Source organism: Lonchura striata, chromosome 3 (genome assembly GCF_046129695.1).
Source record: "Lonchura striata isolate bLonStr1 chromosome 3, bLonStr1.mat, whole genome shotgun sequence".
Taxonomy (NCBI): Eukaryota; Metazoa; Chordata; class Aves; order Passeriformes; family Estrildidae; genus Lonchura; species Lonchura striata.
Window position 1 is genome coordinate 29,411,751 of NC_134605.1, and position 27,644 is coordinate 29,439,394.

At 35.6% G+C, this 27,644-nt stretch overlaps 1 protein-coding gene across 2 annotated transcripts in view; it reads right to left on the minus strand.

Moving 5' to 3' along the window:
• The window catches only part of ZFAND3 (zinc finger AN1-type containing 3), a 140,740-nt gene that overhangs the window by 107,725 nt on the left and 5,371 nt on the right, over positions 1 to 27,644 (minus strand). The window contains exon 1 of one of the 2 annotated variants that reach the window (XM_021550486.3): positions 9,541 to 10,936. The exons of the other annotated variant lie outside the window; for it this stretch is intronic. The gene's annotated coding sequence lies outside the window, so the exon portion shown is untranslated. Of the gene's footprint in view, positions 1 to 9,540; positions 10,937 to 27,644 lie in introns of those variants that run through there. 2 annotated transcript variants of the gene reach the window in all.

Here is a 27,644-nt window from a genome sequence, read left to right on the forward strand (position 1 = left end):
TTAAAAGAACATGGCTGACTTTGCACTGACATGGACTAGCATAGTTCATATCATCCACAAGGGTGGGCTCAGCTTTGAGGGCAGCAGCCTTCAGCTGAAAGAAAAACAGCAATAGAACAGCAATATCTTAAGCCTCCCAGATGTCTACAAAGTGCATATGCAATTATGCCAGGTGTTCAAACCTCAGAAAGTCAGTAGCCTCACTAAAAAAAAAAAAAAAAAAGAAAAAATGAAAAAAAATAAGGTTATAAGATCTCTCTAGGCTCCCATGAAAAACATGAAAATATCCAAAGCAATACACTATGTTTCCCCCAGTTTACATACAAAAAGTTCTCTTCTAACATCTCACCTCCTTTACAAAGTGACCTGGAGAATATTCTCAGAAGTTCTCTACGTGTTGGTAAGAATGAACTGGTTTCTGTGCACACTGCCCATTATTCGATTTGTTCAGCATTCCTGAATCAACTTTGCCATTATTTACAGGCATTAATGCCATCCTGGGCAGGTTTGAAAGTACCTATTAACATGCAAGGTTGTACCAAAACTGTCTATGCCTATAAGACCTTCTTTCCTCCCCAGGGCAGCCTCTAGCTGGGACATATAATTTAGCCAAATTAGCTACACCTTTCTCTCTAGAAAAATACATACAAAGAAACAACTGAGACTACCGAAACAGTTGTTTTCTACCTCCAACCAAACAAGAAGGGAATTTTGAGAGGAGATCTGAGTCTAACAACATATAAATTTATAAAAAACTGCTTGTTACCTTGAGACAGAAAAGTTTGACAACTTTTTCAAAACAATTGTATCACAAATGAACACATATCAGAATTATAGATTCCCCCTACCCGAATTTGCAGATGGTTCTTTTAAATGACTTTCCAGTAACAAAGTAAATCCAGACCTGATCAATCATATTTTGGTATCAGTCACACCAAAAGATTACAGATGCTTTTCAATTCATGCACATCTGAAAGCTGGTTTACATCAGGCTCAAAAATTCTATAAGAACACATATCACTGGAGATTTGAGCTATAACCATTTGCCAACTACAGCAAGAGCCATAGACAGATGAAAGCGAGTTTTAAATACAAACAGTATGTGCACAGGACAAAAGTTAATTCCCAAGAAAAGAAAAGCAGAACAGCATTTGTAGCCATACAAATATAACATCAGATTGGTAGATACGCAAAGATTCAATGTGTTGATGGTCTGCACAGATTATCTACCTTTAAAAGAACTGTAATTAAAAACAGCATGGTGAGTCAACACCTACAGCATCAGTGTGCTGCAGTTCAGTACTCACTGCTTATGCGTTAGACTTTCTGGAGCAGCTCAATATGCCAGGCAGGACCCTCTTTGCAAAGTCATTAAAGCCCAGGGGCAGCAAAGAAAAATAAAGGCAGAGTTCAGTTGGTTCATACTGATGACACTGGAATGGGCAATGACAAATGCTTTCTTTGGTATAATCAACCATCTCAGCTGTAAAATATCAATCTAAAGCCTAATATAATATCTACTTATCAGCACACCAACAATGGAAAACAGACACAAACACAACATAGAGCTCTGTGAAAAAGAGAAAAAAGGTTGCCACACACATCTAACACACAAAACCCCAATAAATTTTCTGAAAGGACTGCACTATTGGACAAGTGACCTTGTAAGCCAAGTAACAGTTACAGGTTCAAGGATCACTTTCCTTTTGATACTTGTATGCCTTTTCAAGACACGCAAGTCAGTCTGAAACTGCTACTAGGATGAGAACCTGAACCTTGAGTGATTTTTCATTGGTTTCTTTTATATAGCCACTTAAGTCAGAGCAGATACACACACCAACACTACACTAGAACTAAGAAAACAGCAAAGACAGCAACACTGATCAAAAATCAGCTTCTTTATGAAAATGCAGTATTTAATTGGCGCAAAAGTTTCATAAAGTAAATGCATTACACAGTTTATGTACACCAAATTTATCAGGTCAGTGTCTGTCAAGTAAAATGTTTGACATCCTTTTTCTGTACTGCAAATCCCTCCTCTCACTGTAAGGATCTCCTCTTTTCAGCAGGCAAGGGTTCACTCACAAGACTTAAAACTGAGCAAACCTGCATATTGCTGCTCTCTGGTGAAGCACACCTTAACCACATCACTGGTTTCATTGTTTCTCAGTGACTCCAGAATTCACCAGAAGCTCATAGTGCCATAGAACATAGCTCACAGCTCATAGAACAAAGAAATTTTGTTCCCGACAATCTCTCAAATATATCATACACATGCAAAATCTGTTATTTCTAGGGACAGTTTTATTTGAAACACTCAAAGTTCTGAAATATCAAAGTCTTAATCACAACACAGCCTTCTGTTTCCACTTCACAGGAAAATTATGGTCATGGATGACTTTTAGGGAAGGCAATACAATTCCTGTTTCTAGGAACACATAACAATATTATGGCTGCAGTGGTATATTAGGCACAGCAAAGCTAGAATTCTATGTTAGTCCTAGAAATGAGAATTGAGTGTTTTAGACTGCAAGTCTAGGATGACACCCAGCATTTCTACATCCTTCTGACACAGCTGGCTTGGGATATGCTTCTGAATCAGGTATCAAATCACCACAGTTTTTAACTGAACATATTATAGTAATTCCTAGATTTCCCTCATAAAAAGTAAGCTTCATGCTGAACAGCACCTCATCCAGAATTACTCACAGTATACATTTTATATGTACAATATCCCTAGAAAGTCATTTTTATACAGATAATTTATAATCTCCACTTGTACATAATTTAAGCTGGCATTCAGAAAGACGTTCATATTTATAGATAAATCAAGTCAAATAGAATGGCATTATCGCTGAGGCAGAATATATAGTTAAACCCTCTTTGGAGGTACTTCCATCTGTCAAAAAAAAAAACCCATTTAACTAAAGTGTAACACAAAATTATTACGGACTTGGAAAGCACAAGGTGAAACAAATTCAGAAGGTCAAGTGGCAGACTAAGTTAAACGCAGAGGGTGCTTCTAGTCCAGAGGCTACAGAATGATCGCATGTAACAGTTCTGCAGGGTTTGGTCTGAAAACAGTGAGGGTATTAAAACTGCCTCTGCCGTCCAAGGAAAAAAACCATTCCCTTAACAACATGGCTGTGAAAACAGTAGCAATGACATAGGGACTTTGAAAGAGGAAAAAAAATTACCGAAATGGGAAACACTGGAAGTTCTAACATGTTTATACTTTAAGCAGGAAATAAATTGTGTGTAAGGGTAAAAATAAAATGCACACTTGAGGCTCTCCAAACCATCATCCTTTACTTGTGCTGTTGTGCCTACAGCTCACCACAGCAAAGGGAACTATTTGAGCAATCTGATAGACGTACACACAGACCACTGTAAGGTCCCAATCTCGGATTGATACACATCTGCATCTCCAGTGAAAGGTGCATAATACAAACTGAGAGCCAGCAACAGTCATTAAATAGCAAAATTCACATACTTCAAATCCTATGTGTGCTCATATTGTGTACCACAATTGATATGTAACTAATTAAGAAAACTGAAGAGATTGCTTCCCTGATTCCATTTTCACATGGTAATTCCACTACTTTCTTATGAAGGTGTGAACTGGCTTTATCTGCTCCAAGAAGTGCACTTGATTTTATAAACTCAATTTTATGCTCTATACTATCAATTATTCATTTTATTCACTGCCATTTTACAGTATATCACTGCAAGGTACCATCCAAATCAATGCACATTCTAATTTGTCTTCACTGGAAGTTTGGTTTTCCTTTTCCCTCTTCCAGCAAATGACTACCACTACAAAACCACATTCAGAGAATGCAAGTGAATTCTAGCCCTAAATCTCAAAGGCACAGCTGTTAGATGCACAGCAGCTGATCAGAACAAACAGAATCAAAAGCCAATCTCACTCTGAAGATTCAAGAACAAGTCACATGTGGAAATTTTGTGCAAAGAGAGTTAAAAAGAAGTGTACCAAAACTGACTGATATCAAGATACTCAGTCTCTAAAAACAAACTTCTGCCAAGAAACTTAGGCACACTTAATAAATAATGGTAACAGAATCCTCCAATTTCCAGCAGATGATCAGGTGCTTCATAACTTCTCCATCCCATCTTTAAGGCAAAAAACAAAAGGAGACCAGAAACACTAAATCTAATACTAGCTTCACTCTATACAAGTGCCAAAGGGCAATACAAAATGCTCAGTTCCACCTGTATTAGCATGCCACCTAGACTTAAGATAATGGTGAAGTAGTATTAGTACAGATGCTCACCAATGACAAGAATTGTGCAGCTGCCTCAGAGTAAAAATTCTACTACTACATGCAAGTATGTATTCTCAATGCTTGAAAAATAACACCAGAATAATCATAATTCTTGAAACTAATTTTTGTTCATATGTCTTTTGATGATAGAAGAATAAGGATTTTGGAGGAAAAATGCTTTCATGCAGCATATGTGCATTAGACATTTAGTTTTAAAGATATTGAAAACCACAGATGCTAATTAAGTATGACTATAAAATCCCAGGCTCTGCATTTTTATTGGAAACAAAGCCTTCCAGCACATCTAGTAATGGTCTGTTATGACTCAGAAGTTGTTATGACTTGGTAGCAGGAAAACGTTATCTACTTCAGTGTCCCTGTAATTGCATTGGTGATTAAATGCAGCATGTTAAACACTTCTTGGTCCCCTTTCAGCACAGCAATTACAGTGGGATCACAGTGTCACTACAGTACAAATGTATCTCAGCCCCTGAATGATACCTGTCCAACATTGTCAGGGGCCCTGTGTTTGAGAAAGATTAACATAGTATGAATAATGTCATTAAACAGTTAAAACCACAATGATGCTCAACACATACTATGCCATGCATTTTGCAACTTAGAACGACTATGCTCACGTTAAATCAATGCATTTTTACTACTGTAGTTAATGATCTGTCACCATTTCCATTAGAAAGCAATTTTCAAAGCCTTAGACCTCTGCTAAGAATTCACTGTGAGCTGAATCCTGGCACAGGGCAAAAGCAAAACCATAGCAGATATGTTTACTTTTGTCCAAATAAATTAGAAGGATTATTTATTATTAAAAGAAAATCAATCCAATTCTGTATTTCCCTGACACTCTTCATCATTCATTCAGAGCATCCAGTGCTTTACCTTGTACAAGAGGGAGGTTAATTAGGCTGTGTTAAGATCCTCAATTGTCCTTTGAAAGTTCTATAAATCCTGTACACTACTTTCTGAAAAATGTCATTTTACTTTTCTAAATCAGAAGTCACCTCACTGATTTCATATATGCTGTATATTCAATATTTATACATACTTTGTAATTTATAGTCTTGTTAAGGGAATATAGGCAAGTTTTTTGGGGCAGTTTAAACAATTATTCATATTTTTAAACTGAGGTAATTAAATTACTCTTCATAAATGATGCATGCCAAATTCCCTTCAAATAAAAGAGCAGAAGTGGAGCAGGCAAACACGGACCTACAGCGAACTTGGCAATGAGAAAGTCACATGCATTCAGAAACAGATATTTTTTAAAGTGAACTAAGATCTGAAATTAAATATTCCGCAAATGCACTCAAAATATACTTTATTATCTGTTCTATACCTATATGCTCAGGGTTAAGAACTTCAATTAGAAACGTGTTATCAGTAACATTTTTTATGATTACAGCTATTATAGGGAGATGTGCTTTAAAACCATCAGTATCTGGTGTTGGACTTTTCATTTTCATCACAAACAATTTAAATGTTGCTTATCATCTGCAGATTTTTGGAAGCTGCTGAAAATGATGCTTCAGTCATTGAGCCATACTTTTTTAACCCAATTTGAAATTAAATGGAGGGCAAACTTTATGAACTTTACAGTGTATTAGTGCAATGCCCTTCTGGCAGCCTTCCACACTCAAAATATATGCTGATGCGCTGATACCCCAGTGAAGTAGCTGGAACCTAGTTTATTATTTTTTCCAATAGGTACACTAAAGCATCCTTTTTAAACTCTGTGACTGGAAGACTTTTTGTTTTAAATACACAAAGACACTGAAATGCTCAGTTGACAATCAGTCCAGAAAAGAGCACAAACACATTAAGGGTAAGATAGGAAAATGTGGAAAATACACAGTGAAGTAGCCGAGCCTTGCAAAACATACAAAAACACTGATAAGAGTTTTCACTGAAATCCTTCTCCAACAATTCTTAAAATAAACTGCAAAAGAATCCAGTGCATTTAAATGAGCTAAGACAGGTTGAGAGAACTTTGATCTGATTCATCTGTCTTTCTAGCTGAACTTACAAGGTTGTTGTCCTCCAGTCAAAGCCAAATGGTTCATATTGCCATGAATACACAACTCTATGCTTTAAAAAAACAATCTCAGCAGCAAAAGCATATACCAAACATTCCTCTGATAACTCTTCAAAATCTTTTTCAAGAAGATGTATAGCTTACTATGTAAAGGACAGTTAAAAGTTTCGAATTCTAAGAGCTGAAGAAGCCTTTAGTGAGGTAGGAATAAAACTTGAAAGTTGTAATCTACCCACCTTCCACCAATTCCTCAAGGATATTATTTTACAGTATATTGCAGGTAATAGCTAACACTGCCCTATGACAACACAATCATCCTCCTGAGATTTACAATATGAGATATTGACTTTATCTTTTTCTTCAGATCAGACACCCCAATAAATGCTCTGCTGATAAGCATCACTCAAAAATCTATTCCATTTCTGTTATTCCTTTTACCACAGGATAAGTAAATAGATACTAAATAGTAAAACATTCTTAGGGGAAAAAAGCAGCTGGAAAAGAAACCTCAAGAAAGAAACCGTTTTGTCCCAGGACTTAAAGGTATGGGTAATTATATATCAAACCTTGCCAGGAAACCCTCCTAAAATACTTCCTGACCTGAGCTGCCAGATTTACCACAGAAAGTAGGAAAATGATTGATTCTTGCTGATTTTAAGCCCAGCATGTCTCTTCTGTACACAAATTCATAGTGAAGCATTTAATTTTTTTAATCAATGTTCTTTTTCTATGGCACAAGTACACTTAAGAATGCCTGCCATTATGATGACTTAGAATGGTTAGAACGTTTGAATTCCTGGTGCAGGGGGAGAGGGGAACAGCTTTGCAAAGTATTTCCAAGACTGCAGGGTTTATGTCAAGTAACCTTTAAAAGGACAAGGTATGTAAACTGGTTTTAAAATGCTGTTGTTGCATTAGTATTAACAAATCACACCAATAAATTCTGGTATAAATATTGTGCCATGTGTATTCTCCCAAAAGCTAGCAGAACATCAAAATTATAAAACAAAGTACTTTGTTGCAGAGCTCTACATTTTGTGTCTAACAAGTCAAACATTAATCAAGCTAATCAAGCAAAAAGGAGTTTCAAGTGTTGACCAATCCAAACATGGAGGGAGAAGGCGTTTGAAGGTGAATTATATGCAAGAGATCTGAGAGGATGAGTTAGAATCCCAATCATTATTTTGACTATTTATTACTATGAGTTAAAAACACTAGGAAGCTAGGTTCAGAAATAAAGCAGCCAAAACTAAGAAGTAAGAGTATCCCTTGGACAAAGCAAGAAAACATTACTATTCTGAGATGGGTAAGGAGCTATGTCCTATTTAGTAATGACAAGGTTGTCCAGCAGAATCTCTCACCTGCCTAGACAACCCCAAAAATCAGCAATGAGAGACATTTTGCGAATGAGAGACAAACTCCCTTTTATGGCTCTCTGTACTCCTTGGTTATTGAATCCTTCTGGAACTGCACACCATGACAGAATTGTGGCACTTCTTGAAAGGCATCTGAAGAATTTTGATAAGGTGTCTGCAATCCTATCTTATGACACTGTTCATAAACACATCTGAAAGAAGGTACCAGTACAGAAGTTAGCAGGCTGTTTTCCTCCTACCCATTTAAAACAAGTTTCAGTAGTCCCCAAAAGTTTGCCTGGATGTTCACCATGGGAAATTCACTTTCTTCCATCCTAGCCTGCCTTATACCAAATTGTACAGTCAAGAAGCAATGGGGCTCTTACTCTATAGTCACTGCTGCCTCTACACGTGACTGACTACACACAGACATTTTCAGTTCTCAGGTGTGAAAATGCAGCTGTGTCTCAAGATCCTATTTTAGAAAACAAGAGTACTTCACCTCCTCCTCAAGAATTTGAATTGTATTAAGATTATGCCTACACTAGGAGCTATCTACCAGTTAATTAAACAAAACATTCCTGGAAGCAGATCTATCTACACTGTTAGAAAACATTTCCACCCTGTTGTTACAATAGATAAATAAGACAAAGAAAGTAGGAAAAAATCCCACATAAAAAGTCACTTTTAAAATTGGAATGAACCGCCCAAGACTATCTTACTGCTAGCAAAAGCAGATTTACATGTTCCTCTTGGTCATCACAGAATTTTGATCAATTTCTAAATAGGTCTCAAGTGGATGCCTGTCCCTAATTTTTTATCTATCAGGTATGAGAGGCTCCCACCTCGAAAGAACCATTCCACAGTAAAGAAACAAAGTGTAACTCTCTTGCTATACTGCAGAAATGTTATGAACAAATGTTTTCAGCAACACATTACACAAAGTCTTGGCTCAGAACAACACTTTGGATGTTAAACCTTGTGAAGAGATATCCTCTCATAAGTACTTTGGAGTTTTCTAACAGTTCAGCATCATTCCAACCAATATGGCATTTCTAACCAGCATAAAACTACTTATAAATAATTACTTCACAATGTTTCTGTGTTAAACATTCAATTTCTAAAGCATCTGAAAAAGACTAAATAAAACAGGTAAAATTTAGAACAACCAAGAGTTCAGGAACAAACCAACACAAACATGTTTGGTAACATCACTTCAAAAAGCAAACAAACCCTCAAAAAAACCCCAAAACACTACAAGCAAGAATTAGTCTGATATTAACAAACACTTACACAAAGCAAGACATGAATCTGAACATAGAAAAAGGTGTGATTTTTTTTCTTTTCCACGTGTGTACCCAGGCACAAACACAGATAAAGAAATACAACAGCAGTTATACACTAACCACCATTAAACCAGTGAAAAATGACATTTGATAGGCTGAGACCTACAGCTCCACTGACAGCTCATATACAGCAGCATCCTCTTTTCAGCAGTGTTCAGCACAAAGTTGCTTTCTCAGGAGCTTCTAAGACACAGCAGATACTGGCCATGAAAAGTGTCTTCAGCCCCAAGATCCTTCACTTGCTTTACAGAGCAAAAGGGGTTTGCTCTACAAAACATCCCAAATCATTCAAAAACAAATCCAAAAGTGGGGGGTGTAGGAAATATGCACAGTTAACAAATCCAAAATGAAACAGAAGTGCTTGAGAGACTTCAGTATTTTTTTTAGGGGGAGTGGAACATTATTTTAGGTTTTTTGGTTGGTTGGTTTTGAGGTTTTCTCAAGCTATGATTAAAACATTATACATGGAAGATATTTTAATATCTGAAAATCTCAACTCCTACCTACATCTTCAACACAATTTCCAAGACCTGAGCTTGACCCCGGGAATGCTGCTCAATGCCATTCTTTTTTCCAAATAAGGGATTTTGCAAAGTTAATGAGTTAACAATGTTGTAGAGTTCAGTAACTGAACTGCAAATAAATGTGCTCTTTTGCTCAAATCCTTTGATTCATGTGCCCAGGAGGAACAGCTACCTTAACTCTACTTTATCTAGTTATGTTACCTGAAAACTCTTCACAATTTTACTTTGATTAGAAAAATGCTTAAAAAAAATTTAAGTGGGCTAAAAAACTACACACTAAAAACCAGATTGTAATAAACATCACAAGCTCAAATTACTCAAGCTATAATGTCTAGAACATGTGGTTAAAAAATAGGAAACTACTTTAAAATAATGTAATAATGCACCACAGCATCTATGTCTTGTATTTTCCAGCATTCTGAATGCAAATGCATGATCTTCAAGAGCAATTACAATAGAAACAGTACTCCAAGTTTTTTCAGAAGGAAAAAGCATCTTAAATACCACACTACAATTCTAGAGGGTGAAAAAAAGTTATCCGCTAAATGCAGATTTTAAACCTGACTTATCACTAATTCAATATGAAATACTAAAATATTATTAAACCTTCTCATTAACCACAGTCAGCTTATCAGTCTGGCTGCTGGCCTTTCTGTAATTGTAGCCACACAATTTGATTCTACTATAGAAGAATTAAGTTTATTATGTTACTGTAGTAAAGCTTTCTCAAAACACAGATGAATAGTACCCTATGCACACTTTTAGTAGACAGTATTCCAGTCTGCTATTTTCTTTTATCACGTTAATTCAAGTTAACATGCACATGACTCACTGAATAAAACTGACATATTACTAGTCTATATTTATTAATGTCTTCACAGACAAAATTTGAAACTCTTCAAACAAACACCTGATAAAAGAACTCGCTCTTATGGGAAAGCTTACTGCATAAACCTTTGCATGTTTAACTTTCTCTGTAAATAATGAAACAAAAGGAAACCATTAAATAAAAGTATTTTGAGTCTTAATATGTAAATGTTAATAATTATATGGATGCTTTTCCTTTTTCTTTTAAATAGACCAACATCTTTCCATTAGCTTTTGCAGCTATATGGTCACTACTACTGTCATGGCATTGATCAGGAAGTCAACAGCAAGAAGTATCTTCCATAAGAAATAGAATGAGCACAGCATACAAAAAACAACCCAGACAGCATCAGTGCTGAATTTGATCTATCAGACAAGTGTCACAATGTACTAATGGAACACTGGCATTTTTATGCTAGGTTATTCTGAGTTTCTTATTTTTGCGTCTTTCTATACCTTTTCAAAATATTACATAAAACTGCATTTCTGAAAATTCTAAATGGAAGCAACAGCATTTGTTTCCACATATTCAGATTTGGTAGTTAATATATCTATCCCACCAAAAAAGCAACTATTATTTAAAATATCCAAGTGCTGGGGATCTTGTCAGAGTCCTCAATTGTTTTCTTTCTGACTGTAACAAAGAACTGTTCTCTATGCATGTTCAACTGCAGCATGCCTGAAAATCAATCCCTTATATTCCACTATGAGCATCTGTACCCATAGAAGTGAAAAGAACAGATTCACAGATACATTTTAAGTATCTTTCTCCATACAGCTTGTCATCTCAGGCTTAAAGGACTCACTGTTTGAAACCTTAACTAACACTCATCACCATAAATGCTACTGCTGTTATCCCTGACACAGAACAAATTATTCCTTATGCTGTCAATCAGCACTGCTCACAATCTGTTATAACCATATTTGAATCACTTTCACATGGGCTAACTTCCAGCTACCACTCATCATACCTGGGGATTTGTTAAATCATTTCTAGCATTTGTTAAATGGGAACCAATGGCATGAAGATCAAACTCTGTTATTTACTTGATTACTACCTGAAAAGACAGTCAGATCTACAACAAAAATACTCTCTCATCAGAAGTTTAAGCTTTATTTTCTTAAAGATATTATGGTGAGCTGGGCACAAAAGAAATAATGCAGGTGTTGCGATATGAATGCAACTACAGCCAACTTCAAAAGTATCTTGCAAATATAATTCCTAAAATAATATATTTTCCTGAGAGATGTTTATGGCATGAGCGTGGCATGCATTAAATCAAAAGCATTTCTAAGAAAGACCAGCTGTGTCCCACACTGTTCACTAATACAGAAGGTTATTTATCAGTAAATATTCTACCTGTTTTTTTTGAGCACATCCTATGAAGAACTAGCAAATTATTCCAGTGTATCTAATTGACCTACTAAGGGAAAGTGAACTGGACTCCAAATCTCAGTTTAGTTCTTGGCTGGAGTTTAGTTCTTTTTAAAGTCTGGAGAATTTTTTAAAAAATTAAAATATTATATATGGCAATAAAAGAGCAGCAAAGGAAGTTGAGAAGAGACTGCTCATCTTTTATTAGATGGTGCTCACTTCCCCTTAGCCTTCACACTTAACCAAGGTCATACATTTAAATTCGCTGCTTGTTCAATAAAAAAATGTTAATGACTCAATATACTTTCAAATATACCATTGGTATAAAATCCATAGGTTGTACCCAGCACCCTTAAAGATTATGAAAAGTACCCACAGAGACAGGAGTTAACATAGTGCCTGTCTGCTGTGTTAACAAAATCTGTACTCTGGGTCTCTGCTAGTTTGCCCTGAACATTTCTAATTCTCTAGGTAGTCTAACATCTGTGAAACTTTTTACAACTCAAACTATCAGCACACATGGGTTTCTGCTGTTGTAAACACTGAATCTGCTGAACTACTAGAAACACTAAAAATAATTTAATGCATAAAGGAAATGCATTACAGAAGCAGGCTACCACACTCCAGTACCAATGGGTGAGTCACAGCAAGACTTGCAGCAAGTTGAAGAGATCTTCCCTCAGCTCTATAAAATCCAAGTTAAATACATAACCTTACACTTGCATTGCAAAACTCTAGTGAATGCCATCTGCAGTGGGCACTACTATATGATAATTTTGACTGCAAATGCCCATGTCTGCAAATAAATCTATAGGGAAGAAATACCACTCAACAAAATTAGCATTCAGTAATCAAATGCATTTATTTATGTAGTAGTCTTCTGTGTTATTAGAAGGGGAAATGCTGTATAAATACAGTATAAATACTGTATAAAATAAAACTGGATCAATATTACAACTTAGCATATTACAGGATTCAGTATCACATAAGCACAACAACCCAGAAAACTTGCTCAGTATAGAAAAGAGAATCAATTACACAAGCATCTATCTGTCTGCCTCCTTTTTACACTGTATTACAAGAATCTTGTTCTGTTGTTGTCAAGGCAGGACGGGAATGAAGAGAACTCTGATTCAGAAGGCTGTGAGAGTAAAACTCCGTTTATTCAAAATACACCGCTCTTTTATACAGAGTTCTGCAAGGACCAAATCCATTGGTTCTGAAGTGAAAACAACCCACCACCACTGGTGCAGAGTGCTTGACGCACAGTGATAGAACTTAACTATAAACAATGTGAAAAACAAGAGAGATAAAGAATTATTTACATTCTTTCCCAGCTCTTTCCCAGGCCTCTGCCAGGCTAGAAAACTCTAAGTTTCTTCCTTTCACTGAATCCGAGTCCCACACTGTTCTATGTTTTTCTGCTTTTCTTTTCGGCATAATAAAACTAGCAAATCAGAAAGTGAGAGAATCAATATATTGGAAGGTATTATTACCAAGGAAAGAATCTATTAAAACAAATATGAATATTTACTATATTTAAATAGAATGAGAGTCCTTCACAAAATGTTTGAGAAATGCCAAAGTGAATAAATCATAATTTTTACTCACTTCCTGCTCCCTCAGTGAAGGTTTGCAGGAACTCCCACTTCTGCTCTTGAGACTTTAGTAACTTCAGCAGAAGCAAAGAAGTAGTTTGACAGGCCCACTAGATCTACTGAATAATTTCAGTCTTTAAGTGTCTCTATAGAGGTTAAAACAACAGAATAAAAGCAAGTGAGACACTTTCTTTCAGTAGTCCCTTTTAAAAATGGTAAGTGGCTTAGTATTTTCAAATGGCTTTGGTTTCAGATTCCAGAATTTTATTCTCCTCCAAATTTCATTGGCAGGTCATCTGAGAACTGTAATTATTGGACATTCTAAACATAAATTTTGTGCATCACATAAGGAATTTTGTTTCCTTGTATCTTAAAGTTAAAAAAAAAAGTAACAGATCATCTTTGCTAGAGTCAGCTATGACATATTAAATGTTCTATTTAGAAAGAAAATACTAAAGTCCATGGCTTCAATGTAAATGAGATATATAGATATAGATAAATATATAAACACACATCACAGAACAGTCAGAGTTGGAAGGGAACCACAAGTCCAACTCTTAAAGTGAATGGCCCATACAGGGATTGAACTCACAATCCTAGCATTACTACCACCATGCTCCAACCAAGATAGAAATATACATCTATAGATAGACAGCCAGATAGATTATAAATTTGTATGTATATTTGTATTAGTATACTGTTAATGTCAGTTTATGGCTTGTGAAATGTGCTGTCTGGAAACCTGAAATCAACTATTAATCATAAGCTCAAGCAGTCAGCTCTTGGCTTTCATAATGTAAGAGTACAAAGCAATATAAAGATATATTGTTTATAAGTCATTTTCTCTAGACAACAATTTCCAAACACACATTAAACCTTTGCATTTGAAATAAAATGCCCTAAAATTATGAAACAATGTTCTTCCCTGTTACAATACTCACTTTAGGGGAAAAAAACAACAAAAAAAAAAGCCACCCAAAAAACCTCAATAAAAATCCACAAATCCTCCCATTTCCCCAGCTATCTTATGCTATTTTTGTTATTAAAGCTTATTTTAGCAAAGTGACCACACTTTCTTAAAGCTTCAAGATGCAGACAGAATTCTAGCTTGCATTTAACTACATCATCTTTCATAGTTTACCCCTCAGCTACCATCACTGTAAGTAATTTCAGAGGAATAAAAGTTATATTCAGTTTTATATTTTTGCAACTGTGCAAGAAAACCATAACTACACTGCAGATTTCATTCTTCCTTTATAACAACTATACTAAAACTGGTTACACTATGTGGGCAAAGTTTGTTCCTATAATACAGTGTGAACAATTCATCCCAGAGCACAGGGTCCAGAAGCCTCCTCAACAACAGTGACAAAATGGTCCAAAGGAAAAAAAGAGTTTTTTAACTACCTGCTTCTTACCTCTCAGCTGCCAATGGGACAGACTGTCATATCTGTCTCTCCTTGTTCTGCATTTTGTTCCCTAAAGGTAAGCATCTTATTTTGAATCATCACTTTCAGCTGGAATAGAAGTATTACATCTATGGTTTTAAAAAAAACTCCTGTGAATCGGAATACTCAGTTGAATACTCTGGTCTTCATTTTTCAGTGAAGTTCCCTGATGTACAAAGCAATACACTTAATACATCAGACCCAAAGGTTCTGAAAAATTTTATCTTACTATTGTACAAGCTGAAAGTGACTGCAGCTTACCTCTGGCATTTATAGCATAGTAAGAAAAAAAAGTTGTATGATTTTATAGAAGTGTCTCAAATAATTCAAAGGCTGCTTAGGGGAAGGCAAAGCATCTCCAAAAACATTAGCCTTCTCCATAAAAGCTGTTTTGTATGAAAGCTTTACATTCAGTTGATACCACATGTAATTACAAAAGCAGAATTTATATTGATGGAGTAATGTGGTTTTTTCCACTACTGACTCATTTTCCAAGTTACTGATGCTTTTGAAACTGCACTGAACCAAATATCACACCCTGGAATGTCAGAGCTCACAGCTTTGTCTGGACTCACAGACTATTTCTTACCCAGTGCAGGTATCCACATGTCACTGAAACTAGATAAGCTTTTTTGGATGCATTTATTATGGCAAACACTGTTGGTAAAGGCAAAAATATTCCAAATACCTTTTAAGCTCACAGGATCATACATACATACTTACTAATGACAGCTATTGTCCCTGTCTCTTTGCCCTGCTACCCCTCCTCCAAATTTAACAAGGAAGTATGGGATTCCTGCTGATTCAGGATACCCAAACTTAAGTATATTTTAAACGCCTTTTTTTTTCTGTAACCATCATCTAAATTATTCCCCTCACACTAGTCAATGTGTTCAGTAATCCTGTCTTGTAATCTCAAACAATTTATTTGAACACTCTGTTCAGGAAAAATCCTACTGCTACTAGTGTTGCCAGATTCCATGAGATACTCAAACATATTGCACAATGAGACAGCAGAGAAATTCATATATGAGTTAAAACACAACAGAATGGACCCACTACATTTATTCTTCCAAATTCTTCCCTCAAACTTGTAGATTGTTTTAAAGGCTGTAAACATACTCATGAAAAAAATCCACAAAATAAAAATTACTGTATCTTTCTCAAGCACAACAAATACTTGGAAAGAATTTCCAGCTCAAAACTAAGTCAAATTATGCAAAAATTTGGTATACTGCTATGAGATCTGTCAAAAAAATAGTCATAAATTGAATGCGAACATAATGCTGATAAAGTTTTTCTTCCAAAACAGTTTACAATCAGAAACAATACTAAGTTACTCTGGCATGATGCATCTTACCAACAGGGAAAACATTCATATTTTGTACACACACAAGATGATCTCTGCCAGTAATTAAACACATAGAAGTTGTTTAAAGCTGCTTCAATATTTAACATATGCATGTTTTCTAAAAGAAATGGACTGTACAACTACATTTTAAATACACTTAGGTCAAGTCATACATAAGCCTATCCAATGCTCTGATAGTGACTGCCACTGAAGTAAATCATCCCATTAAGATACTTGCCACAGTTCTGGCTCTGGATTCAGTCTTACAAACGTACAATCACTGTTTGATTGCATTACATAAGTATGGATGGTAACATAACATCTTCAAAGGCTCCTGGGTGTCAAGGGGGTTTAACACAGAAGTCATTTAAGTGCTTTGAAATAATTTCTTGTATTTAGATTTTCAGTGAAGGACACTCAGTTACAAGAACTATGTTTGCTTTGTTACTCGTGAAAGATAACGATTTTGTTTTAAACCAATCATGTTATTTTCAGGGCATCTCTAACTAGATATAGGCCCTTCCAGGAAATCACTCAAAACTCAAGTTGCCCAAGGGAAAAAAAACATACAAAAGACTCTATGATTCTATATCAGAATTCAATTGTGTTTACATCAGTCTTAAGCTTTTCAATATTTGAAAGTGTACAAAAACAACCTCAGCAATAGAAACACAGAAGACAAGACTGTAAGACACTCTAGAATGAAAATACCCATTGATTCATGATTTCCATCAATGTAAAGTAATATTTTTCCATTTTCATGCTCCAAAGAGTAGTGACAAATGTTAGCTGTTTTGCTCACAAATCTCTTTCAACCTTGCAACTTGCAGCATCATCCTCCTCTTAATAAGAGGGGAAACAAAGCTTGAGTTTCTTTCCTACTGTTTGTCTCCCAAAGATGGAGTTTGATAATATCCATCCACTGCAACAAAAAGTTCTGTGCTTCCTCTGAAACTGAGCTCAAATGACTCCTCACAGGTTGTACGGTATGCAACAACCCTGCCCTCTGCTCTTACGCATATAAATTTTGCTCCTGTAAGCAGCAAATCATATACTCAGTAGATAGAGATCATTCAGCATTCTTCACACACACCTTCCATTCACAAATCTTCATTTATGTTTACAGTAGGATAACAAATAATTTGATTTTCTATCTCCTCTGCATTTTCTCCAACTTTGTACTTTTGTAGCTGAACTCATTGTATCTCTACTAGACAGAGGTATTTCCTGGTCTATGTTGTATCACACTTCTTTTACGTGCTTTGGAAAGGATTTCCATTCTAGGATTTTGAACTACTCTAGTGCAAAACACACTGATTTATTTACAGCTGACAATTCTGCATAATGTCAACTTGACAAATTGTTTTTCCAGTTTAGGGAACGTTTTGTGTCCCTAAAGTACAAATAAATATTTTCATGTGATTGGTGTTCCAAGTTTAGGTTTAGTAGAATGGAAGTATTAATGAAAAAAAGTATTTATCTTACATTTCAGTCTCTCTGTGGCAGCTCTGAAAAGCAGGATGTATATGGCTATCACTTGCAAATTGTAGCAAATCTCATAAAGCTCAAAGAAACAAGCAGAAGCTTTTCTTTTTTGAAAAACCCAGTGTTGCCTATTTACCATCTTAGTAATGCAGCAGTAAAGAGTTATTCAAGAATCTAGCAAAACATAAACAAAACCTGCTAATCTCATTTCCTCTCAGCATCTAACTATTGAGAAATGCAATTAAGTAAACATTATGCATACTAAATGACAGGGGGGTTAGTTAAGTGTTTAGGTCAATCATCAAATGCACTATCAACTGCAGTACGCCTTCTTTGGAAACAACTCTGGCATAACCAAATCTGTTCAGCTAATCAGTGACCCACAAATCTAAATTCCCAAATTTAAACAGGATGATCTACATCAGGCCACTTTTGCATTTTAAACATGTAAGTTCTGTTAATTCATACAATTAATTGAAGAGAAGTACTTCAAAACTACATAAAACCCATCAGCAGCCTCTTTTAAGTAAATAATCAGGATCTCTCAAACATCTTAAACCTCTACTAACTCTGAAGTCCTACTGACTCCATCAAGATCTAGAGCAAAATTGTAAAAAACATTGGTGCTTACCATTATGTAATGTGTTTCTTGCTGTCGTAATTCAATTGCACATAAGCAGTGAGATTTTTTCTAAAGAGTTTTAAGCAGTTTGTGGAGAAGTTTGCAGTGTCTTCATAATATGATAGATCACACTTTGTGACTAGCCACTTGACATTTTCCTTATAAATTTATAACTAAAGCCTTTATGCAAGTGAAGCAAAACTATAATTTAATGGCTGGAGGAGAAACAGAACAATGTCATCCAAAACTATTATATTCTTTCATTCACAAAAATAAAAATACCTAGGTTTTTCTTTTTTACTTGGAGAACTTAGAAGAAAAGGCAACAAGAGAACTAAAGGACTAATCAAAAGATGAACATGCTTTATCCTCCTCCTTCCTATCTCCTTTAAAGTTTTGCCAGCCTAAATTTAGTCTCGAGTAGATGCTTGTGGACAGTCATTCTCACATGGTGCTTTGGAAGCTGAGTCAGGAGCTCCTATTCCACTGCTGCTCAGGTGAAAGCCCCTCAAGTAAGACCACAGCTAGTACCGAAGGCAGTGCAGACCAGCTGTAGGGGCAGCTCACTCTTCTCCACTATGTTTGCACTGGTCGTCTCATGGGAAGTGGAGGAAATGAGCTGCTGCTCGTGTCCTTCAGTGGCTGACAGGTCAGGGAACAGCACTTTCTAAACAGGGAGTTAGTCAGATGTGAAGATGGGAGGAGACCCCCCTATGTAATGCATTGTGCCTTTCTCCTATTTCACACAGCACACTTCCCAGGTCTCAGGCAACTGCATTTCAATTACCAGGGTAAAAAGAATTCAGAATGCACATTTTGCTTTAAAGTTCAAAGGTTTTAAACATCTAGTGAAAAAAAAAAAAAAAAAATCCATCATCCTACATCCTTCATGACAGGAAAAGGAAACCTTTACACAGAGTGATATTTTGGCTTTTCCATCTTCAGTGATCCACACTAATGTAAACTGTAATTTTCACAGCTGTCATTTTCACAAGCTTTTACTATTTTCTAAGTATTCAAAGTAGACAGCTTAGAATTATTTACATGAACAAAAATAAGGGCATCACAGCACTAACTATTCGTCTCACCATTTTCCTATTTTAGAATAACATGGAGACAGTGTGGGAACAAGCCTCAACTTCTTATTTTCCTCTAATAATGGCGACTGAGAGAATAAATCACAATCAGTACATTTATTTCATCCAATTCCGACAGTGGGCAATCAGGGCCAAGTTAAATATTTTACTCTCATGCATGCAAACAGCAAAGGCTCTTTTGTTAGAGCAGCTTTTTATGCATCTCTGAAGGCAATCTCAGGCAAAAGCACAGTAAGCAAGCAGAGTGATCATTAACAGCAAGTAATACAAATGAGCCCCAAAACCTTACCTTGTCCTAAACTCTCATCCAAGCTATGCATAACCTTCTCAATACACAAGAAGAACAAAGGAGTTTTAACCACCTAACCACTGTGCCAGGCTGCAGCTGCAAACGGCAACTCTACTGCTTCATTAACTATGTCAAATTAATGCTGAATCCTAAACAGAAGCAGGAGTTAAAAGGAATTTTAAAAAATAAGCAAGCTGCAGTATCAGCCCATAACTCTTCAATCATCTCTAGTCTTCAAGTAAAATAAAAAAGAAAACCTGATATTTCCATGATTCTGCCTAACTTTAGGCTTATAATCCTAAAACTGTGCACCTTCTTCAGTTGCATCCTTCACACAGGCAAGGCCCCTTATGAAAGGAGCCCACAGAATCTTCTGTCACTCTTCATTTACACTAATGCATGACAGAAGTCTGGGAAATTTAGTGACATATAACAGAACTTTAAAAAAAAAAAAAGTGTCTTCAGCTATTAAACTAATTAACAGCAAATATGTAAATTACTAATTTCACGAACATTGCTTTCTTGTTCTCTTAGCTCCTAAAACATTTACCCAATACCTAATCCTGTGCAAACAGTAGACTGGCAGATGACAATTTTGGATTTTCAGCTAAGCATCATTTTTCTCCAGCCAATTCATTTAGATAATTTTTCTCTGTTTTGAGAAAGTAAAATACCACCTATACCCACTCAAAGAAAATGTTTACACTTACCTAATTCAATTAGACTCAAAACAACCACAACACAGCTCTAGCTTTTTTCTAGATGGTTCAAATTGAAGAGTTCAATCTTTTGTGGTAAGGAAAATACCACAATTAGTGTTTGCTACATATCACGCCAGAAACAAGGGTTTCTTAACACCATATACATGAAAACAATACCAAAACATTAAATCAGGCAACTTGTCCTGGCTGGCAGAACACACTTGGCCTTCATGTCATTGCTGCAACCATGATGACCTAAGGGTATGGATAAGACTGATTCTGGGGACAGAGGTAATATGTAGGTATATATTTGGAAAAAGTAGATTAACTTTCCCATACACTGAAGAAACGCTTGTGCCTCCAAAAGCTGGTCTACTTTTTCCACATTAAGTAGTCAGCTGTGCTACTAAAAATGTAACACTTACCTTCAGAATTTTCCTGCAGAATGATGAGGGACAAAAAAACTATGCCAAAGAAAGTTAAGCACCACTGATTAACCAGATAATGATCCTCCAAGATGAGGATCATGCTCACCATTTCCCATACTTTCTTCTGTAACTGCCTTCATGGACACCCAAAGAACACAAGTCCTTGAAGCCTCCATTTGGGCCAGAATTTTACTAGGTAACCTTAAAATAAGTATAAACCCATTTGGACCATAAACTGATTAAATACTCATTGGTTGTTTAGTGGCCTTAAATAGTCCTTCAAAATTAATAATTTTTAAAAAAATAACATCTCTTCTTTATACAAGTTTACAGAAACATCTTGCTAGCAGAACTCAGAAAGCCACTCTAAATCAGCAAACTGAAATAATAAGGACCAAAAAAATGCTAATAACAAAGCAGCTAAATCACTGTCTCAATGGCATCTAGAAGTGTGATGGAAACTTGATCTGAAGGGGATGGGGGGGACACAGAAAGCAACAAAAATAAATTATAACAATCTCTGAAAGCTGCAGACTTAAGATTCACAAAGAACTGCTCTAGTTCTGTTTACTTTTCTGTTCTGTTTACTTCAGGATTCCAATTACAGTAGTTTCAACACCAACCAGTACTTTCTGTTATCTGAATTTCAGCTGTACTTCAGCTCAGGCAACTGAATTTTAAACTGTAATGCTGGAGTTCTTGTTATACCACTGAGTGATGCCATTTTCAGTATAATTTAATGCATCAATTTGCTATAGAATAATATACATCACTGTAATACACATCACTGTGGTTTTGTTTTTACCTTTTGAATCTCTCTTTGCAAGTCACTTGAGCAGAACAGGAAGTGTTAATTATTCACGAGAAAGATTTCTGGTCTTTCCTGAATTAGTCACACAAGAACTTTAATAGTCAAAGGAGAGACTGCATCACAGAATAATGGATAATAATGGGGTCCTATCTTCATCATGAGTGCTGCAAAACCACCTGAGACTCACAGATGTGTAATGCAGGCAGCTCTTGCTCTTCTAATTGCATAGCAACTCTTCTGATTGAAAGAGATTTCCTCCACCCACCACAAAAACTTCCTTCTAGATGAACCACCTGGGAAATAACAAGTCAATGGGTCAATACTGTCCTACAGCAAGTTCTGATTTAAAACAAACACCTGTTTCTAAATTCAAATAGTCCCTGCTACAACACCTCTCATTCAAGGCTTGTAAAGCACTGTGGAATTTAATTAAGAGGGATATATGATTCACAAATGAAAACAGAGAGTCTATGCAGAGAAAAGCATGGACTGACTGTCACACAGTGTTATCAGTAGCAGAAATAGCAATAAATCCTTTCCAAACTTAAATGTAGAAGGTTTTATTTTAAAAATGAACATCCTATTTCCCATATGTTTATGGATTTATAGTTTCTAAAGTTGTGTAATGAAGAGATGTCTCAAAAAAAAAAAAATCAGCATTAAAGCACAATGCCTAAAGCAGTACCCATGAAAATGTTAAAACATTAACACATCCAGTGTCCTGAATAAAACAACTGCTAATAAACTACAGTCAAAATAAGAGAAGACTATATAGTGACATTCAACACTATATGAAGAGGCATTTTAACATCAAGTTAGATGTTAGATTCTGGAAAAGAACTATATTCCAAAATAGACATGCTAGGAGTATCACAAATACTCCATGTATTTGACAATGCCAGGACTTAACAAGCAGCAGAGTTAGTCCACTTTCCTAAATAAAAGGAGTCAACCTGCTCCATGTTAATTATTATTTCCAAGGCAAGTTTAATTTCAATTATTTTGCCAAGACACACTAATCACAAAGTCTCAATGCCAAGAAAAATATATTTGAAGTGTGTAAATATTATAGTTAATTGCTTTCTTTCAAAAGCTCAAAAATGATTCAGCACTTAGGGAAGGTACTGAGTATCTATAGACTAATCCTAAAAGCCCTTAATAAGTTATTGCAAAAATAATCATTCATCCACACATCTGTGTACAAAAATAAAAAGAAACAGTATTTTAGCTTCTTCAAAGCATTTAAAATGCATTTTCAATTTTGTAAAATTCGGAGCATTTAAAAAATTTAAATTGTAATGCTTTTCTCCTATTAAAATGGAGTAATTATAATAGTAACATGCTTGCAAATTAAAATTGGAGAGAATCTGCATTATGGAAACATGCTATACAATAATTACTTTAATTCCTTCATAGAAGTACACAGTCAAAAGTTTATGCTAAAAATAGAGATGAATAGATTTTAAATTGATAAACATGTTAACAATTCAGGGGAACATTTGAAACCTATCTGCATGAATAAGCAAGCATTTGTTAACACCTGGACTATTTTGGAAACCATTACTATCCATTAGATCACTGAAGGAGATTACTAAGGAAAAGGTAATAGTAGGGCATTAAGCAATGAATAAGCATTACTAATGCCTGCAAACTGGTGTCAGCAATACCCAACCTAGAACTCTTCTTGCTTCAGGTAAAAAAAAATGCATTTCACTCAGTAATAGTGGATACTTCTTAAAGAAAAGTTTCAAAGACATTTAACTGATCTATGAAAAAGCCCGGCTCCTTAATATTGACATTATCTTGGACCAAAAGAGCATCTAATCAATAGTTAGAGGACAATACAATTTCCAGTACTGAGGAATTCTCGCTAAATGACAGCATTTTGTATATTTTATATATGCAGCTTCGTCTGAGATGCCTCCGAGTATAATAATTAGAAATAAAAATGCTGCAGTTATGGCAACAGAGTTATGTCAGTAACAGTCATATTGTGAAGGATGGTTGTGTTTTAGCAATTAAGCCAATGAGGACAAGACATTAGATTTTGCTTTTCCAAGGGCATAACTAGGTGGTTATCATGAAACAAGCCTGCTTTTCGTTCTTTCAAACACTGCTTCAAATACAGTATTGTGCTCCTTTCTCCTCCCCTTCCATTGATGCTGTTGGAACTCAAAATGTCTCTCAGACATTTTTAGAGGTTCCAGGCCTTGGTCAGAAGCATTTTAGACCCTGGCAGGCAGCTGGAAACAGCTGTGATTTTGAGTTTGTGCCATGGAATGTGTTACCAACTTTGAAGGTGGAACAAGCAGTCACAAAGGGTTAGATAATATAGTAAAAGTAGTTACAAAACAGAAGGGAACATTTTTTAGTATTGTACAGGGGGGTTTTAGCACCTGTACAGGGGGGTTTTTACTTTGTACATGGGGGTCAGAAGTTCTAGGATGGAGGAAAGTGGGCTGATCCTGTTCTTCCTCCTTCTTCTTCCTGACCTCCATGTTCTTGGTGATGCTGGCACTCGCAGATTGGTTTAGAGTAGAAAAGCACTTTGTAATATAGGTAGTAGGTATTGGGGGAAAACTATAAACATGTAATATGTAATATATCATATAAAAGATAGCAGCAGCCCTGAGCGGGGGGAGAGAAGAAGAAGACAGCAGACAGAGAGGATGTCAGGGTGTGTGTGTGTCTCTGCCTGGGCCGCTGACCAAGCAGCCGCAGCCCACGAACACAATCTTTTAGATAACTCACAATAAACTGCCTTGAGACCGAACAAGAAGAGGCTGCACAGTTTTTCTTTGGAAGCACAGGTTGGAGGAGAGACTTTACCACCACACGAGACCCCAGACCAAGCCCGGGGTTCTCACAGATGCTTAGCATTTAAATAGGACTTTCAACTTCAACAGTACATTCAACCAAGCAGAAGTTAAATATATACATTACTAAGGCCTTCAAATAAACAACTCACCCAACATTAGACAATATATAATCTAAAGAGTCAAAAACTAAAGATGGTAATCACCAACCAAACTCTTTTTCTCTGTTTGTCTGACTGCTTATTAAAATTATTTTAGGAAAGCTGGTTTTTATCTCCATTCAAAATTTTTCATTACTTTCAGTTAGTCTCTAATTTACACCACACAAACATTGGAAATCCAACACTAGACAAAGAATACTTATTAAAGGGCATAACAATGATGAAAGTAATATTAAAAATAATCTTCCTTAAAACACTAATAAAAACACCACAATATTTACAAACTGAAATTTATCTTCCTTGCATTGACTTCTATTGTTCAAATTCAGAACATGAAAATGGTGGCCAGATTAAACAGATGGAATCAAACAGAATACCTAAAAGTCTTTCATACATAGTGTGGAGCAGCACTCTCTGCTGCAGGGAGGATGCCAGATGACACACTAAGTGTAAAAATCCATCAACAATTTTCTAATACAATTTCTCTGTACAGGCAAGTACTGCCCTTACCACAATGCTACTAGTCAGCTGCTATAAACAGAACCCGAACACACAACTGTGAACATCTTCCTTCTCCTCATGGAATACTGCAACTCTTCAGCTACTGTGTTTTCCTGAGTACAGGTAAGGAATAATTTAGAGTTAATGGAGCTATGCATTACAATACATTGTTTGACATTCAAGACTTAAAAAAAGTGTCAAAAAAAATAGAAGTTTAACCCCACACTCTTTAAGTACATAAACTTTCCATGACTGCAAACAAAAGACCCATCTCTATTACAAAAATAACTTTATATCAAAATCTTAAATTAGAAGATAAGGATTGGGCATTTTTACAGAACCTAAAAATACCAACCCACTACTTCTGTACATTAATGTAATTTCCACAGCCTGAAACCATTGTGGTCATTCACACAGATGTTTCATTTGTCAGAACCATTTATTATTCAAGGCATATTGTATGCTCAACAATATTTTTTATGTGGTCTTCTCAGTGCCTGAGGAGATGCCATTTTAATATCTGTAGCTACTCTAAGTTTCTTCACAGATCTATTGAGAGAAGTTGATTCATGCTGCAGTTACTGCCTGATTTTCAATTCTTCTTCCAAAAGCAAAGAGGGGACTCTATCCTAGTGAGCCCTGCCTGTTCAAAATAGACAGGAAATATTTCTGACACTTCAGTTTAAAAAGGAGAAAAAAAAAAAAAAGAAGGAGAAAATACTAATGGAATTTACCAGCCTAAAGTGAGTATGAATTTTATCTTAACCCAAATAAGGGTTTCAACATAATCAAGATCAAATACTATCCAACACTCTCAAGACATTTGTCTTAACTTTTGAAGTACAATGTCAATTACATCAGTCAGGATTGCATGTTTAAGGAGACAGATGAACACAATTTTTAACTTCAAAGAATATAAGCAGTAATTGGCTAAGAAAGTATATCACATTTATAATTTTTACCCCCTGGCTGTAAAGAAAGCCTGTGCCTATTTATATGCACTAACTTCAAATTTAAAAATAAATTAAAATCCAGTAATGGCATAGCATGTTAGTGAAAACATTCAAGTCAAAACCAGACATCTCCAATAAATACATCAATCAAGTATCATTCTGTCTAGTTAACGCTTTGCATCACTGATTTCAACACCTTAAAAGAAATACTGAGTCGTGAGGCTTCCACCCATTTGCTGTCCAACATGCAGCAACAATATTAACACCAAATTTCAATGGAAGTGGTAAATTGTTTGAAATTTATGGAATTAAAATCAGCAGCAATATTTCCCCAAAACTGATACCTATATTATAACCCTCTGACTGACTGGACTTATCATCAGAAACTTTTGAGAACCGAAAGCATCTTCATCAAAATGAAGCATTATACAAAACACATCTATGGTATCATACAATATTTGAACATTTTACTAATTATCATTAAGACAGATATTTCCAAGCACTAACTGTGGAAAAATTGCCAGCATTGGCCAAAGAAAAATAACTTTGACTAATCAACAGTTTACAGAAGACACAATCAAATCCTGTCACACAGGAAGACAGAAACAGGGAAGGTGACCTAGACAGAGTAACTTTTAACTCCTCCAAGTTTAAAAAGGAGGACAATCTACTTCTCCCTTGTTTGCTCCACTTGTAAGAACAGCAGCTACAATAGTGAATTTCATTCTGACTGATGAGGAAGTTACAATTAGATTAAAAGATACTGGATATGCCTGTCTATGATTAACACAGCACCAAATTAATATTAGAAAATTTTTATAAAACTTTTTATATACAGATTTTGAATCAATTCATGGCTTAAGCAAGAGGGCTTTTTCCTCAAATTCTGGCTGCACTAAGTTAACAGACATTTTTCATCAACCAGGCCTATTTTTGGATTTTCTTAAATAAAACACCCTCATACACCAGCTGTTTGAATTTATTCACTCCTTAGAATTATCACACAGCAAGTTTAAAAGAAACAAAATAAATTACTTTTTTTTCCCACAGAGAGAATGGTTAAATTATGGAACGTCTTCCTGCAGGACATTTTAAGGGTCAAGAATACATATGGCCTCACTAATTCATTATGCAAATTTACTGAAAAATAGGTAATACCTACTAAGCTGTAAATCTATAAAACAGAGGACAACCTTATATCAGACTGCCAGAAGCAAAGGAGGTATACCAAGATAAGCATCACTGCATACTTGGTCTGTCCTTATGCCTATTCCCTCAGCATCACTTATCACCTAAATCAAAAATAGGGTTGGATGTATCTTTGGTCTGATCCAGAACAGCTAGTTTTCATGAAATAACAAAATCTCCTTTCTGTTTTGTCTATTCTATTAAATACTGCAAAAGAAAGCACTGTTTTCACATTCCTAGACAAAAGCTTATTAAAATTAAAGAATTAAATCCAGTTCATCTGCTTTTACTTCAAGTTCAAATAAGCCCCATTTCACAAGGTAAGCTTCTACAGCAGATAGAAAACTTAGCAAAAAGCTGGTACCACTTGCAACTGCAGTTGCAAGAGGCAA